The following is a 16,438-nucleotide window of genomic DNA, read 5'->3' as shown; positions in this document are numbered from 1 at the left end:
TCTGGTTCAACACACACTTCTAAAATTTCTGGTCTTCTAACGCGTGACACGGGAGATACAATAACACCATATGGACATATATACATTTTTTCTCTAATACAGAAAAACAAAAGCGTCTTTCTGGTGAAACAGCGATAGTAACTTCGCTGATATTTACATTAACAACAAACTTACCATTAAAGTTGGATGCAGGTATTTTGGCCTGTATCCTGGCGACCGGTGGTTCAAATGTTTACTGCATACAATACTTCGTGAGCTTCACTGACATAGAGTGATTAACAAGGGCATTTCGCTTTAACAGCTGATATCTGGTGATTCGATGGACTTCCTTCTCACTGTCGTTGGGTCACATACAGCACGCTTTTCAGTGAATGTATATGAAACATCTATTTGCACCACCGAGATGCGAGGGTAACATAAATTTTCCCTCCTTGACGTGCAAACAACATGGATAAAATGTGGGTTTTCAGTGATTTTTTCACGGACTTATTCTAAGTACAATTTTAGTTTCCAGGAAAACATAGCGATGATTTGCCATATTTTACTTTTTCTCTTCTGTTTCCTTGTCAAAAACTGACGACTTCATAACTTGTATGTTCTTACGCTTAACACTGTTGGGAGCCATCAGGGGCATTCATAGATAGGAATATAGAGACACAACGCAGCGAGCAGGCAAAAGTGGTAGCGTTAGGTTAACGGAGCTAAAGTTTAGCACTAGAACCCTGGAAATTGCAGACACTCTGGGCTGTCCCAGGGGAGAAGTTTCACTTCAGAGAAATAACTGGTAACTCCAACCACCGCCTAGACGCTGTTGCAAGGCGGCACAGTAGAAGATGGCCACTCAGAAGGCACGTCTTAGCAGAGGCAGCAAGTTTGACACTTGCTGCTGAGAACTGCAGCGTCAGTGGGTTTACAAAGGTGGGCTACAACAGCAACCCGCTCCCACAATAGGACAGAGGGGGGTGGGGAGGGGTTGTCAAGTAGGTACAGCACTGTTGTTGCTGGCCACAATAGGAGTTGGGTTGACGTTCAGCTTTCAGCTGAACACTGTTGATACCAGACCTGGAGCCTGTTAACGTAAAATCATGAAGCATCCATACCAGTCGAATAGCAGTCGGGGAGGAATCTAAATGCCGTTGGACAAGGGCGCACTGGAGATGCAGGCCGACTCGCCAAATTGACCGAAGACTGGTAAGTGTCGGTCGATTAGTGTGGCGACTATAGGAAGGGAAGAATAGTGCACCGCCACGATTCTTTACAAACCCGTGTTTTTGTATGCAGAGGCAGTGCTCAGGCAGATCGCTTGGGCGTCGACTCCGTACCGCTCATGGCCACCTCGGTAAGCTCCGACATGGAGTGTAACTCAAGTCTGTACTTAACAACCTGCTGCAAGTGTTCACAAATTCTGCTAGCACCCCCCCCCCCTCCCCCCTCCCCAGCCGCCGCCCACCCCTAAGTTGCTACATACACGGACTACTGTTGTGCAACCAACTGCCGCCTTTTCCTTTTCTAGTGTTTAGAATTAACCTTCAATGTAGTAGCTAGTCTGGTCGCAAATAAATAGTGTTAATCAGACCCCTGAATTCCATGAGTCTCCCGCTGAGAGCATCCTGTCGAGTCCCCAAACCCGTGCCTCTCGTACAGGGTGTTTCAAAAATGACCGGTATATTTGAAACAGCAATAAAAGCTAAACGAGCAGCGACAGAAATACACCGTTTGTATCAATATGCTTGGGACAACTACATTTTCAGGCGGACAAACTTTCGTAATTACAGAAGTTGCAATTTTCAACAACAGATGGCGCTGCAAGTGATGTGAAAGATATAGAAGACAACGCAGTCTGTGGGTGCGCCATTCTGTACGTCGTCTTTCTGCTGTAAACGTGTGCTGTTCACAACGTGCAAGTGTGCTGTGGACAACATGGTTTATTCCTTAGAAAAGAGGATTTTTCTGGTGTTGGAATTCCACCGCCTAGAACACAGTGTTGTTGCAACAAGACGAAGTTTTCAACGGAGATTTAATGTTACAAAAGGACCGAAAAGCGATGCAATAAAGGATCTGTTTGAAAAATTTCATCGGACTGAGAACGTGACGGATGAACATGCTGGAAAGGTAGGGCGACCGCGTACGGCAACCACAGAGGGCAACGCGCAGCTAGTGCAGCAAGTGATCCAACAGCGGCCTCGGGTTTCCGTTCGCCATGTTGCAGCTGCATTCCAAATGACGCCAACGTCCACGTATCGTCTTATGCGCCAGAGTTTACACCTCTATCCATACAAAATTCAAAAGCGGCAACCCCTCAGCGCCGCTACCATTGCTGCACGAGAGACATTCGCTAACGATATAGTGCACAGGATTGATGACGGCGATATGCATGTGGGCAGCATTTTGTTTACTGAAGAAGCTTATTTTTACCTGGACGGCTCCGTCAATAAACAGAACTGGCGCATATGGGGAACCGAAAAGCCCCATATTGCAGTCCCATCGTCCCTGCATCCTCAAAAAGTACTGGTCTGGGCCGCCATTTCTTCCAAAGGAATCATTGGCCCATTTTTCAGATCCGAAACGATTACTGCATCACACTATCTGGACATTCTTCGTGAATTTGTGGCGGTACAAACTGCCTTAGACGCCACTGCGAACACCTCGTGGTTTATGGAAGATGGTGCCCGGCCACATCGCAAGGCCGACGTCTTTAATTTCCTGAATGAATATTTCGATGATCGTGTGATTGCTTTGGGCTATCCGAAACATACAGGAGGCGGCGTGGATTGGCCTCCCTATTCGCCAGACATGAACCCCTGTGACTTCTTTCTGTGGGGACACTTGAAAGACCAGGTGTACCGCCAGAATCCAGAAACAATTGAACATTTGAAGCAGTACATCTATCTGCATGTGAAGCTATTCCGCCAGACACGTTGTCAAAGGTTTCGGGTAATTTCATTCAGAGACTACGCCATATTATTGCTACGTATGGTGGATGTGTGGAAAATATCGTACTATAGACTTTCCCAGACCGCAGTGCCATCTGTTGTTGACAATTGTAACTACTGTAATTTCGAAAGTTTGTCTGCCTGAAAATGTACTGTTGTCCCAAGCATACTGCAAGAAACGGTGTATTTCTATCGCTGCTCGTTTAGTTTGTATTGCCGTTTCAAATACACCGGTCATTTTTGAAACACCCTGTAGGTGCACTATGGCAATGTTTGGCGCTGACCCAAGTCATCAGTCTGGCTTCACTGGGAATATGTCTTTCTGCATTTGCATCTCTCCGCCCGGAAATTCTTGATTGACTTCAGACTCCCTGTCATCGCTCTGTCCTGTGTTAGGACACGATGTCTTGAATGTGACTGACATTTGATCGTTATTGTATGTTTAGATATCTTGAAAATGTACATTTACGCAGCTGTTAAATAATTCGCAAGCATTTGGTATACGGCGTCCGTGCCATACAGGGCAGCGGAACGCATTTTCCATCACTCTTCTGCTTGATTTGATATTGACCTCCATGTCTTCCTCTCCTTCACCAGTGTCCTCTTCTCCGAGCAACACCGACGTCGGAAATTATTTTTGTTACATGTGCTTCAACTTATCCTACAATTTGTAGCTCTTATGGGTCCTTCTCGTATCAGCGAACTTATTCCCTCATGTTTTAACACACCTGCTAGCTAAAGTTCTCTTCGTCGATTGTGTACGGAATACAACTGCTCATGTTATGTCCACTTAATTTTCAGCATTTTTCTTTATAACCAAGCATCACTGTAGTATCAGTCCCTATTTTCGAACTAAATCTGTTTAATTTTGGCTTGTTTAATTTATCTCTCTTGGAAAACTTGTATCCTTGTAAAAATGATGCCATCTGTCTCCCTGCGCTTCTTTTTTTGCGATTAGATTTTATCTCTCTCTTTGTGATCGTCTCCGTGTTTGGATCAGCCAGCGAGGATTGCGTCAATTTTGACTGCTCCGGGAACCGCACAAATTAGAATGTGTACTTCTGTCTCAAGCATCCTGTCTTACCCACGTTCACTCACTACGGAAGACCATGTCGGAACTTGTTAAATTTCATAATTGGTCGTTACTTATGTGTAGCGCACCACAGATCATGCGTTATCGTTAATAATAGGTAAACCTTTTCTGCGAAAGTCTGTATAGTAGCAACCAATTATTCTGTCAAAGATTTTTGTATTACCGTCTTCGCGCAGTAGCGGGATTACAAAAAATTTGAATTTACAGCGTGATCGTGTTTAATTCGGACCCGCCAGGATAGCCGAGCGAGCTAACGCGCTGCTTGCTTGAATCGGGTAGGCGCGCCGGCCCCGGATCGATCCGCCTGGCGGATTAACGACGAGGCCCGGTGTGCCGGCCAGCCTGGATGTGTTTTTAGGCGGTTTTCCACGTCCCCCTAGGTGAATACCGAGCTAGTCCCCACGTCCCGCCTCAGTTACACGGCTCGCAGACATCTGAACACTTTCGCACTATTCCATGGATTACACTAGTTTCAGGCACTTGTGGTACACTAAGTCCATCCTGGGGGGTACGGGGAGGCAGCAGGAAGGGCATCCGGCCAGCCCTTCCACTAACATTGCCACATCCGATTAACCATGCCGACGCTGCGTATCCGGGGGGAAAACGGCACAAGCAAATGAAAGAAAGAAAGAAAAGAAAAAATCGTGTTTAATTCGGTTGAAACTTAACAATAAAAATCATTATTAATCATTTATACTTATAGGCTTATTTGAGCGAATGGACTCTACAGAAAACTTTTCAATTAAACAGCCCATGTTAAACTAAATCTGATGCTGCTTCAAAGTTACAAACATATCTTTCACGAATGTTCTCTTTGCTGGAGCTTGTCTGCTTCTCATGTCCTCTCTTCGTCCATCGCACGTTATTTTCCTTCCGCGTTTGTGTAATTCCTTCACCTCTTCTACTACGTCGTCCTCAGATCCAAGAAATGTAACGGTAAACCGGCCTCGGTGGCCGAGCTTTTCTAGGCGCTACAGTCTGGAACCGCTACGGTCGCAGGTTCGAATCCTGCCTCGGGCATGGATGTGTGTGATGTCCTTAGGTTAGTTAGGTTTAAGTAGTTCTAAGTTCTAGGGGACTGATGACCTCAGAAGTTGAGTTCCATAGTGCTCAGAGCCATTTGAACCATTTTGTAACAGTAATCTTAGTTTCCGCTATATGTTTCACTTTCCTCTCAGTCATCTCATCTCCTTAAATGTTCAATCAAAAGACCCTGAAACTCTTCCGTACTTGCTCTTACATTTTATCTCGTTGAAAACTGTATTCTGTCAATCATATGATTTATATCACTGTTTCATGAACAGCGCGATTCCTTATCACAGTTCTCCAGAATCACGGTGAACTTCTGCGACACTAGCCTATTACGAAGGCAGGGACAGAAAAGCAGCTGTTTCTCGCCGAGGGAAGCTGTCATCGTGAGAAGGCCGTCGCGCGGGGTCAGTGAGCGCTCTGTGGGTCTGGACCGGGGACGCTGCGCTAAGTGCCCGCTCGCAGAGCCACGGCGAGGACCTGAACGGGAGCTTTACGGCGTCGTATGTCATGTCGCGACTCAGCTCCTACGGATCCCGTAAAGCCGCGGCTTTACTGCCCACTTTTCGAGTTTGCAACGACCTCGTAAATGGATTTTACATCGAGTCTCCAACACTTGCGTCTGTCCGCAAGCATTGTACCTCCACAGGAAACAGCCCACCTTGCGTACACTCACGTGTCTTCCGCGAAAATGTTCAGTGCGCCTGTGAAACACGAACACTGCTACTGCAGATGAAACTCACGTTCTTCCTTAATAACACTGAAGTTACAAACATATCGAGTGAGGTGACGCAATAAGTCGCGAGACATGCATTCGAGACAACTGCGGTTCGCGTCTTTGTGTGGTCATTTCTTGAACCATAGTATTCCTTTCCTTCCATGCTGTAGATTCCAACAAATATCTCAACATACCGTGATAATCATGATTAGGCCATCACTGTCCATGCTGTTGTCACTGCTTGATAATTTCGCCAACTTGTTAGCACCATACTCGTAAGCATCGTCGTCTATTACACGCGCATCGTTAGAGAACTCTAGATCATCAAGATTTTTCTGTACATCAAGACGACGATACAGAGAAAGGTGCATGTTACTTCTGAGTCAGTTAAAATAAATGAAATATATGTTAAGTAAATTTTAGTCATTTCAAACTTTAGAAGCTGTCCCTGAAAATTTACGGTTTCAGTTGCATCCATCCTTCTCCATTACACGTCGTAATATTTCCATATGTCATCAACTGCCGTTTAAGACTTCTATTCTTTCGGGAATCCAGGACATACTGTGGTCCATTTATCTCCATCCTCATGCCTTAATGTTCCGCCTACCTTCATTACATTTCCATTTGTGTCGTAAAACCGTCTTTCGCTCTTGTCTACTTCCTGAACCATTTGGTTCTCAGTCCTTCCTGTTAGTACCTAACACGCATCTCTCTATGTTTCGTTGAACATTCGTCAGTTTTTGGACGCTTTGGGATTAAAACTCCATGTCTTACGATCGGAAACAAAATTCTCAGTTTTACCACCAGATCAAAAACTTTTATATTCCAACTTTTAATGGTAGACGAAACGCTACTTTCCACCTCTTTTCGATTTACACTTCTTCATTAGACCGCTAATCTTTCCAACTGGTATTCTTTAATTTTTTCCAAAAACCACATACTTAGCAGTCCCCCAATACGGATACGAAGTTTGAAATTTCTACTAACCCTCATCTTTGGGATTCGCAGCTTTATTTTTTTCTTGTTTCCAGTTAAGATTATTCGATACAGCTTCCGCCTTTTAAGCAAAACACTGTTTTTTCTTGTTACACACATGCGTTTCGGCACCTTTGTGCCATCATCAGTGGGTGTTGTTTAATGAAAAACTGTAAGAAGTGAACATATTTTAGGTCGTAGCTGATCTAACAAAATGAGGCCTAAAGACAGTTTATAGGGTGTACATTTTAAGTTGACAAACCAGAGTAACTCGAAAAATAAGGTTCACACGAATAAGGTGTAGAATCCAAAGTTGATCATTGTCGAGGAGGACATCTTCTGGTGCTAAAATTAGCCCTCCACCCCAGCCTCCTGGGGGTGGGATGAGAGGCAACTTTAAAATTTCAAATGGGAACCCCCATTTTTTATTGCATAAGAAACTACGTACATTTGGTCTGAAACATTTGTTTTGATTCTTGGTAGATGGCACTGTAATTCAAGACAACCCATGTTCTCATTTTTGCTTCGAAAATGGTTACGGATGAATAAAAAATCCTTTTTTACTTCTTAAATTTTGATTCGCTAAAACAAAAACTCTCCCTCTCTCCCCATAGGGTGGGGTTAGAAAGAGAGGAATTAGAGTCTTACAAATATTGACCCAAATATTAATTTTTTGCGCAGATTCGGATAAGTTTTGTTTATTTCGTGGTCATGATGCCAGACAACTTTTAATTATCAAACAAATCATTTGACTAGCTAACTAACTAACCAAAAATTCTACTTACTAACGAGTGAACTCATTAACTAAAAAGGTAACTGCTTCACGAACCTAACTTTTTATTAGATTCGGAGTAATCATCATTGTTTGTCGAGAAGTCTCACAACTGAGGTGCTTGCTTAATTTGTTTCGTTTAGTTTCGGGTGGAAAAACATAGAAAAAGACATTCATAAATTTATTGGCTTAAACCACGTTGTTCACACCTCTATTTTATTTTATTTCAGAATATCGCGGCTGTTATGTCGTTTACATTTTTTTGAATTACAGCACCAACCACCAATAAGCAAATCAAATGTTTAACACAAAATGTACGCAATTTTTATATGTAGAATCTGATTCTGCAATATAAATGGGGGAAGCCATTTGAAATTTTAAAGTTGCCTCCCGCCCCACCCCCAGGAGGCTGGGGTGGCGGGCTAATTTTAGCACCAGCAGATGTCTCGTTTGAAAGTAAACAGCTTTGGATTCTATACATTTTTTCGTGTGCAGCTTATTTTTCTAGTGATTCTGGTTTGTCAACTTAAAATTTACACCCTTTTGGATTACCATCTGTATGGTACCCTTCGCTGAGAGCTTGTAAGCCGCAGACCAAACAATGTAAACATGAATTTTACCAGCTAGTTAACACTTCATTTGATTATTAAAACGTCATTTAGGTGTGGCAAAATGTTTTGCATTTATACACGTATATGTTATTACTCACGTTTTGTTGTGATTGATCCTTCTTCGTTGTCCTTTGTGTGAATTTGGTTTTACAAACGCATTTTCACTTCGCAAAATGCGGTGTTGTGTGCCCGAACCCCGTCGGCGTTCATTTCTTCCCGAGTGAGTTTGGCGCCGAATTTGAATTTTGTTTACGTTTATCTCTCTTTTTCTCTGTACGTGTGTGTGTGTGTGTGTGTGTGTGTGTGTGTGTGTGTGTGTGTGTGTGTGTAAGTTCCTATAGTTGTTTGTATTGCCTTATGCGTAATGTTCCTTTACTATTTTAAATAATGTGTCTTTACATAGTATAATACTGTATACACATTTAAACTTAATACAAACATCATCAAAACCGCGATTTGCGAAGAGGTGTTTGTAAAACCGAAATTACACTACATTTAATATGTGTGTGTAATACCCTCACATGGCTAACGAAGAAGGATCAATCACAACAAAACGTGAGCAATAACAAATACGAGTATATACGCAAAACAATTTGCTACAGCCAAACCACGTTTTTAAAAATCAACTGAAGTGTTAACTCGGTGATAAAATTCACATTTGCGCCGCTATGTTTGGAGACGACAAGCTACCAGTATTGGTATTGCAAATCTATATAATTTTAAGTCAAGGTAAGAACAAAAACGAACAAAAACTCTCTTCAACTCTCGCTTTATTAGACCAGTTACCACCTAAAATATGTTCCCTTTTTATATTTTTTCAATAAACAAAAGCCACTGATTGTGGCAAAAATGTGCCGAAACCTGTTTGGGTAACAAGAAGAAACAGTGTTGTATAAAAAGGGAACCTATAACGAATATAATTTACTAATCCTCATTACTTACGTCTGTCTTAGGTCAACTCTCATTGCGTAGTTGTGCTTATTACATTGTTCACATCATTTATCAAGACTTGCAGTGCTTCCTCACTTTCATTGAAGAAGCATTCCTGTATTTCCATGATTCCTTCTTCGATGAATAGATGGAGGACTAGGGGTGAAAGTTATACCCCTGTCTTCCACTCTATATCATCTGAGCTCTTCGTTCTTGATCTTCCCCTCGTTTTCCCCCTTAGTTCTCGTACATTACTCTTATTTTCCTGTGAATACGGAATATCTTGCACTTTTTCTAGGTCGACCAATTCAAATCTTGCTTCCAATATCAACCGCACCATCACAACTGCTTCGGTAATGCCCTTACCTTTGCCAAGAGCGGACTGATCGTCATCTAACAGATCTTGAGGCTTGTTTTCCCCTTATTTTGTGCATTACTTTTATTGGTAGCTTGGATGCGTGAGCTGTTGAGCAGATCGTACGCTAGTTATCGCACCTATCTGTTCTCGCTATCTTCAAGGTTATGTGGTTGACATGTTCCCGAAGGTCTAAAAGTATGTCGGCAGACTCGTAGATCCTAGAACAAATTTGAATATTCGTTTAGTTATCACTTCTTTCAATTAAATTAGAAATACTAAAGTGATAACGTCTATTGTACTTACTGAATAAAATCTGGTTCGAAGTTTTCTTAATGTAAACGAGTAAGCTCTGATAAATTTATGTACATCTAAATGTACAGTGCAATTAAGTTTAGTATGCAGGTCATTGTTGTGAGGTCTTAAACGCTGAGTTATCGTCAAGCATGCGTGAGATTCCGTTTTACACCACTGTCTTCCCTTAGTAACTCTATTTCAGGAGACGGTCATTACAAAAACAAATCACTTCATGTCTTTATATTTCGAAACGAATGTCAGATTCGTGAAGACATGCGGGTAACTTTTTGGCTCACATTTATTACACGACTTAATACTACAATTAACACGAACAGTTCAGTTCATTAACATTACTAAAGTTCTTCCCAGTATCATCTGATCAAAATTTCTTCCTACATGTAGATAGCATCGGCGGTTATGTCGATAATCAGAGTTTTATTACAGATACTCCCGTTTGGTGTTGTCACTTTTCTGCCGTTCGATGCGCCCCGCCACGAATTCCTCTTCTGTGGTAACCTACTCATCTCAAAGTAGAGAGTAGTTCTTGCACCCTACGTTCTCAACTATATGTTGGGTGTATTTTTATAGCTGTCCCTCCTGTAGTTTTTAACTTCTACAGCTCCATCTAATACCGTGGCGGTTACTCCCTTAAACTTCAGTCATTACAAATGTCCTATCATCCTGTTCCTTCTCCTTTCAGTTGTTTCCTGTACATCCCAGCCTTCGTCGATTGTGTGGGGAACTTCTTCGTTCTTTGTCTATCCAGCTCAACTACTTTTCAACATTCTTCTGTACCATCACATCAAATGCTTAGATTTCTTCTGTTTCAGATTTCCCACAGTCATTGAGTCATACAGTCCTATATTCCAAACGTACCGTCTCGAAAATTTCTTCCTCAAATTAATACCAATGTTTTGTACTAATGGACTACTTTTGAACAGAAATTCCCTCTTTGCTTGTGACAGTCTGCTTTTTAGGTCCTCGTTGCTTCATCTGTCACGGGCTATTTTTCTTCCAAGGTAACAGAATTCCTTAACTTCTTACACCTTGCGCTCACCTAATTTGATATTAAGTTTCTCTCAATTCTCATTTCTGCTACATCTCATTACTTTCGCCTTTCTTCGATTTACTCTCAGTCCACATTCGGCATTCACTTGACTGTTCATTCAGTTCAGCAGATCCTCTAGTATTTCTTCACTTAAACTAAGGATAGCAATGTCATCAGCGAGTGTTATCATTGACATCTTTTCACCTTGAATTTTAATTTCCCTCTAAAACCTTTATTTCCATCATTATTTCTTCTATGTATAGTTTTGCAGGACTGCATCCCTGTAATACACTCTTTTCAATTCGATCACTTCGTTCTTGGCCTTTCAGGTTTATTGTTCACTCTTGGAACTTGTATGTATCGCGTATACCCTTCTTTCCCCATAACTTTCTTCTATTTTTCTCAGAAAGTAGACCATCTTGCACCACTTCACACTGTCTGCTTTCCCAAGTCGAAAGATCCTATGAACGTCTCTTGATTTTACTTCAGTCATGCTTCAGTTATCATGCGCAACGTCAAAATTGCCTCTCTGGAGCCTCTTGCATTTCCTGACACCAAATCTATCATCTAACAGATTCTCAATTTTCGCCATTAGCTGTCAAGCAAATAATACACTCCTGGAAATTGAAATAAGAACACCGTGAATTCATTGTCCCAGGAAGGGGAAACTTTATTGACACATTCCTGGGGTCAGATACATCACATGATCACACTGACAGAACCACAGGCACATAGACACAGGCAACAGTGCATGCACAATGTCGGCACTAGTACAGTGTATATCCACCTTTCACAGCAATGCAGGCTGCTATTCTCCCATGGAGACGATCGTAGAGATGCTGGATGTAGTCCTGGGGAACGGTTTGCCATGCCATTTCCAGCTGGCGCCTCAGTTGGACCAGCGTTCGTGCTGGACGTGCAGACTGCGTGAGACGACACTTCATCCAGTCTCAAACATGCTCAATGGGGGACAGATCCGGAGATCTTGCTGGCCAGGGTAGTTGACTTACACCTTCTAGAGCACGTTGGGTGGCACGGAATACATGCGGACGTGCATTGTCCTGTTGGAACAGCAAGTTCCCTTGCCGGTCTAGGAATGGTAGAACGATGGGTTCGATGACGGTTTGGATGTACCGTGCACTATTCAGTGTCCCCTCGACGATCACTAGAGGTGTACGCCAGTGTAGGAGATCGCTCCCCACACCATGATGCCGGGTGTTGGCCCTGTGTGCCTCGGTCGTATACAGTCCTGATTGTGGCGCTCACCTGCACGGCGCCAAACACGCATACGACCATCATTGGCACCAAGGCAGAAGCGACTCTCATCGCTGAAGACGACACGTCTCCATTCGTCCCTCCATTCACGCCTGTCGCAACACCACTGGAGGCGGGCTGCACGATGTTGGGGCGTGAGCGGAAGACGGCCTAACGGTGTGCGGGACCGTAGCCCAGCTTCATGGAGACGGTTGCGAATGGTCCTCGCCGATACCCCAGGAGCAATAGTGTCCCTAATTTGCTGGGAAGTGGCGGTGCGGTCCCCTACGGCACTGCGTAGGATCCTACAGTCTTGGCGTGCATCCGTGCGTCGCTGCGGTCCGGTCCCAGGTCGATGGGCACGTTCACCTTCCGCCGACCACTGGCGACAACATCGATGTACTGTGGAGACCTCACGCCCCACGTGTTGAAAAATTCGGCGGTACGTCCACCCGGCCTCCCGCATGCCCACTATACGCCCTCGCTCAAAGTCCGTCAACTGCACATACGGTTCACGTCCACGCTGTCGCGGCATGCTACCAGTGTTAAAGACTGCGATGGAGCTCCGTATGCCACGGCAAACTGGCTGAGACTGACGGCGGCGGTGCACAAATGCTGCGCAGCTAGCGCCATTCGACGGCCAACACCGCGGTTCGTGATGTGTCCGCTGTGCCATGCGTGTGATCATTGCTTGTACAGCCCTCTCGCAGTGTCCGGAGCAAGTATGGTGGGTCTGACACACCGGTGTCAATGTGTTCTTTTTTCCATTTCCAGGAGTGTACGATGGTTCCAACACTTATCAGCTCTTGCTTTTTTCGGAATTGTATGGATGGTTTTGTCCCGAAAGCCTGATGGTGTGTCCCAAGTCGCCGGTCTCATACATTCACCAAACCAACTTTAATAGTCGATTGGTTGTGACTTCTCCAATGATTTTAGAAATTCTGGTACAATGTTATCTTCTCTTCCGCAGCATTCTAACCTTCCAAAGCTCTTTAAGTTGTGACTCTAATACTCGATTCGCTATCTCTTTCATATTGACTCCTAATTCCATTTCTGTCACGTCATCCGAAAATTAATCATAAAAGCCTTCAATGTCCTCTTTCCACCTAACCACTCTCTCTCTCTCTCTCTCTCTCTCTCTCTCTCTCTCTCTCTCTCTCTTTCTCTTGTGCGTTTAGTAGTGGAATTCTCATTGTAATCTTAACGTTGTCACCCTTGCTTTTAATTTCACGGAAGGTTGTCTGACTTTTCTGCATGCTGAGTCAATCCTTCCGAAGACAGTTTCTCGTCTTGACATCAGTGCGTTCTACTTACTCCATACCTAAGTAATATTTATTGCTGTGTTCCAAGCTTTCCATGATTAATTTTGTATTCCCTTCTTTGGCCGATTAGCTGTAGCATTTCTTCTGTTATCCAAGCTTCCTACGCAGTAGCCTTCTTTATACCTATGCTTTTCTTTCCAGAATTTGAAATTTTTAAAGATGTTCACTGCTCTTCAAGTGTTGTGTTATTACTTATCCCAATATTCTCATCTTTAGCGACATTCAGAAGGCTATTAGTACTCCTGAGTACTTTTGTATCCCACGTCTTCGCTAACTTCAGTCTACTCTTCATCATTACTAAATTGTTATCTGAGCCTTTATCCACTCCTGGTACGTCTAACTATACAATATCTTATTTCGGAATCTTATCTGAACGCGACATAATCCAGCTGGAATCTCCCTGTTTCTCCGGGTTTTTTCCCAAATGTACGTTCTCTTTATGTGAGTCTTGAACAGAGTATCTGCTATTACTAGCTGAAAATTTGGAGAACTCCTGTTTCATTCCTACAATAAAGCCCTATTCTCTCGAATCCTTTCATCTACTCCTTCCATCACCACCGCTTTCCAAGCCACCATGATCATTAGAATCACATCGTCCTTTATATATGAATCACCCACTCAATTTCCCCAAATAATTTCTTTCCGTCTTCATCTTCTGTGACGTAGACACCCACACCTGAAATATTGTTGTCATTCGCTTGGTGTCAGTTCTGATAAGCGCAACCTTGTCACTGAACTAATGGCTCTGAGCACTATGGGACTTACCTTCTAAAGTCATCAGTCCCCTAGAACTCAGGACTACTTAAACCTAACTAACCTAATGACATCACACACATCCATGCCTGAGGCAGGATTCGAACCTGCGACCGTAGCGGTCACGCGGTTCCAGACTGTAGCGCCTAGAACCGATCGGCTACCCCGGCCGGCTATCACTAAACTATTTGTGTAACTCAGTCTCCGCCCTACCTTCCTATTCATAACGAATCCTATTACGATTGTACCATTTTTTGCTACTGACCAGAAAAAGTTGTTTTGGATGGGGACTCCATCTTCTTTCCATTTCACTTCACTCATCCACGCTACGGCTAGATGAAGCCTTAGACTCTCTCCGTGCATGTCGTCTAGCGTTTATACCACATTCAAACATGTGACATTCATCGCTGCGACACGTAGAATGTTAAGACTTCTTCGATTACTCAAACTTTTCTTCAGGGTCATCTCCCTCTTGGCTGTCCACTGTCCACTCCCGGAGACCTGAAAGGAAGACCAGTCCGGAATCTTTCGCTTATGGAGAGATAATAGTGACAGTTTCTCAATTACAATCCACGTGTCCTGTGAATAAGGATTCAGTGCTTCCCATTGCCTTCTATGTCTTTATGACGTTCATCATTGCGATTTTCCGCCTTTTAGGGGCAGTTTCCCACCACAAGGCCAAGAGAATGCCTTAAACTTCTACCCACGTCTCTGTCCGTTGGTAAAACGAGGGTGACTTCTTGTCCCGGATGTCTACCATCGCCACTGTTGATTTTTATTCAAAATCGGGGCGGTGGCTAGGTTCATATCCCACACTGATGTCCTCGTTGTTAACATTCAGCGAAGCAAAGGCTTGACGACATTTTCAAAGTGTCTTCCAGCTCCCTTAAGTAGCTCGTCTCGGTAGATGAGTTTGAACAAATCTCCTCTTGGAAAACTAAGAAGCTTCATTATGAAAAACAAAGACCTTATGACAAATTACTCTGAAAGAAAACAGGAAAGAATGCTCTTCCTGAAACAAAGCAATAACCATTCCTCTTATAAAAACAATTGTAACACACTGGGCTGAAAAAGTAAGTGAAGATTCTTGATAAGAGATAACTGAAATTTTCTTGAAAGAAAAGAATAAGTCTCTTTTCAAAGAGTAAGAAGAAAATCTAGCACAAGAAGATCAAAGTACTTAATCGAGAAATATTTATAAAAAATTACAGAAAAGTTCTTTACATTCCAGTTGTAGCTTGTTTTTAAGAGCTACTATTGCTAAATTAAACAGTCCCTAATGTCCGTTCTTTCTGGCGTCAGTGTCGGGAGTGCGTACGAGACTTAGTCGGCCACATACCACACAGAATTGCTCTGCTCTGCATTTGAAGAGAACTACCAATCTGCTCATGATAAATTTTGTGGTGGTATTGGTTAAGGTGCCATTTGGGTAATGTCAGCCAATATTTTATTAACCCACAACCACGTTTTCTTTTCATCAGCGCACGCAAAAGTGTGATGGAGGCTCTTTTTCAGAGCACACTTAGTGCAATACGGGTCCCGTGCCGTTAGTATTTGCAATACTTTCCCTTACGTCACTTCTTTGTCGCTGACAAGGACATACAAGTGCGAAGCGGCGTAGATGGTCAAAACGATTTATGTATATTAATCCACACATGCGCACAGTTCGTTCTAGGCTGTTTGCTGTGTACAAGTGGGAGGTGATTCGAAGACTCTTCCGTATAATACTGCCATCGATAGACGTAAGTTGCCCACACAATAAAACTGGCATGATTGTAAGTATCGCCTGACACATGAAAAGAGGCTTCAGCTTAGACATTTGTATCGGGGACGACATGTCTGAAGTTCTATAGAGGAGCATCAAAGCTTTTGTGACGGACTTTGTCCTCGCTTGGAGAACGCGCCGCGAGCACGATGCTAAATGAATCCACGGATTTTGTAGACCATTTCTTCCGAAAGTAGTTGGTGTTTCTGTAATCTGAAAGGATACTTTAAGGGCATCTGCTGACCACCTGGTCCACGCACCGAATGAGAAAGTTTACTTTTCCGTCTCGGGTCCTATAGGAGGATGGACACTACATCTGTTGTAACTTCGATAGCATTCATGTTTTTAGAACGTGCGCTGTTTGAAAGACGCGTGCGACTCATTGTCGTTGTATCCGTATTGCACACCGCATTAAGCACATTCTAATTTGCCAGTTCCTTTGACCCATAATCAGAATATCTGCCACAATATACACTCCTGGAAATTGAAATAAGAACACCGTGAATTCATTGTCCCAGGAAGGGGAAACTTTATTGACACATTCCTGTGGTCAGATACATCACATGATCATACTGACAGAACC

This window comes from Schistocerca gregaria, chromosome 1 (genome assembly GCF_023897955.1).
Source record: "Schistocerca gregaria isolate iqSchGreg1 chromosome 1, iqSchGreg1.2, whole genome shotgun sequence".
Classification (NCBI taxonomy): Eukaryota; Metazoa; Arthropoda; class Insecta; order Orthoptera; family Acrididae; genus Schistocerca; species Schistocerca gregaria.
Note: the sequence above shows the minus strand (reverse complement) of the source record.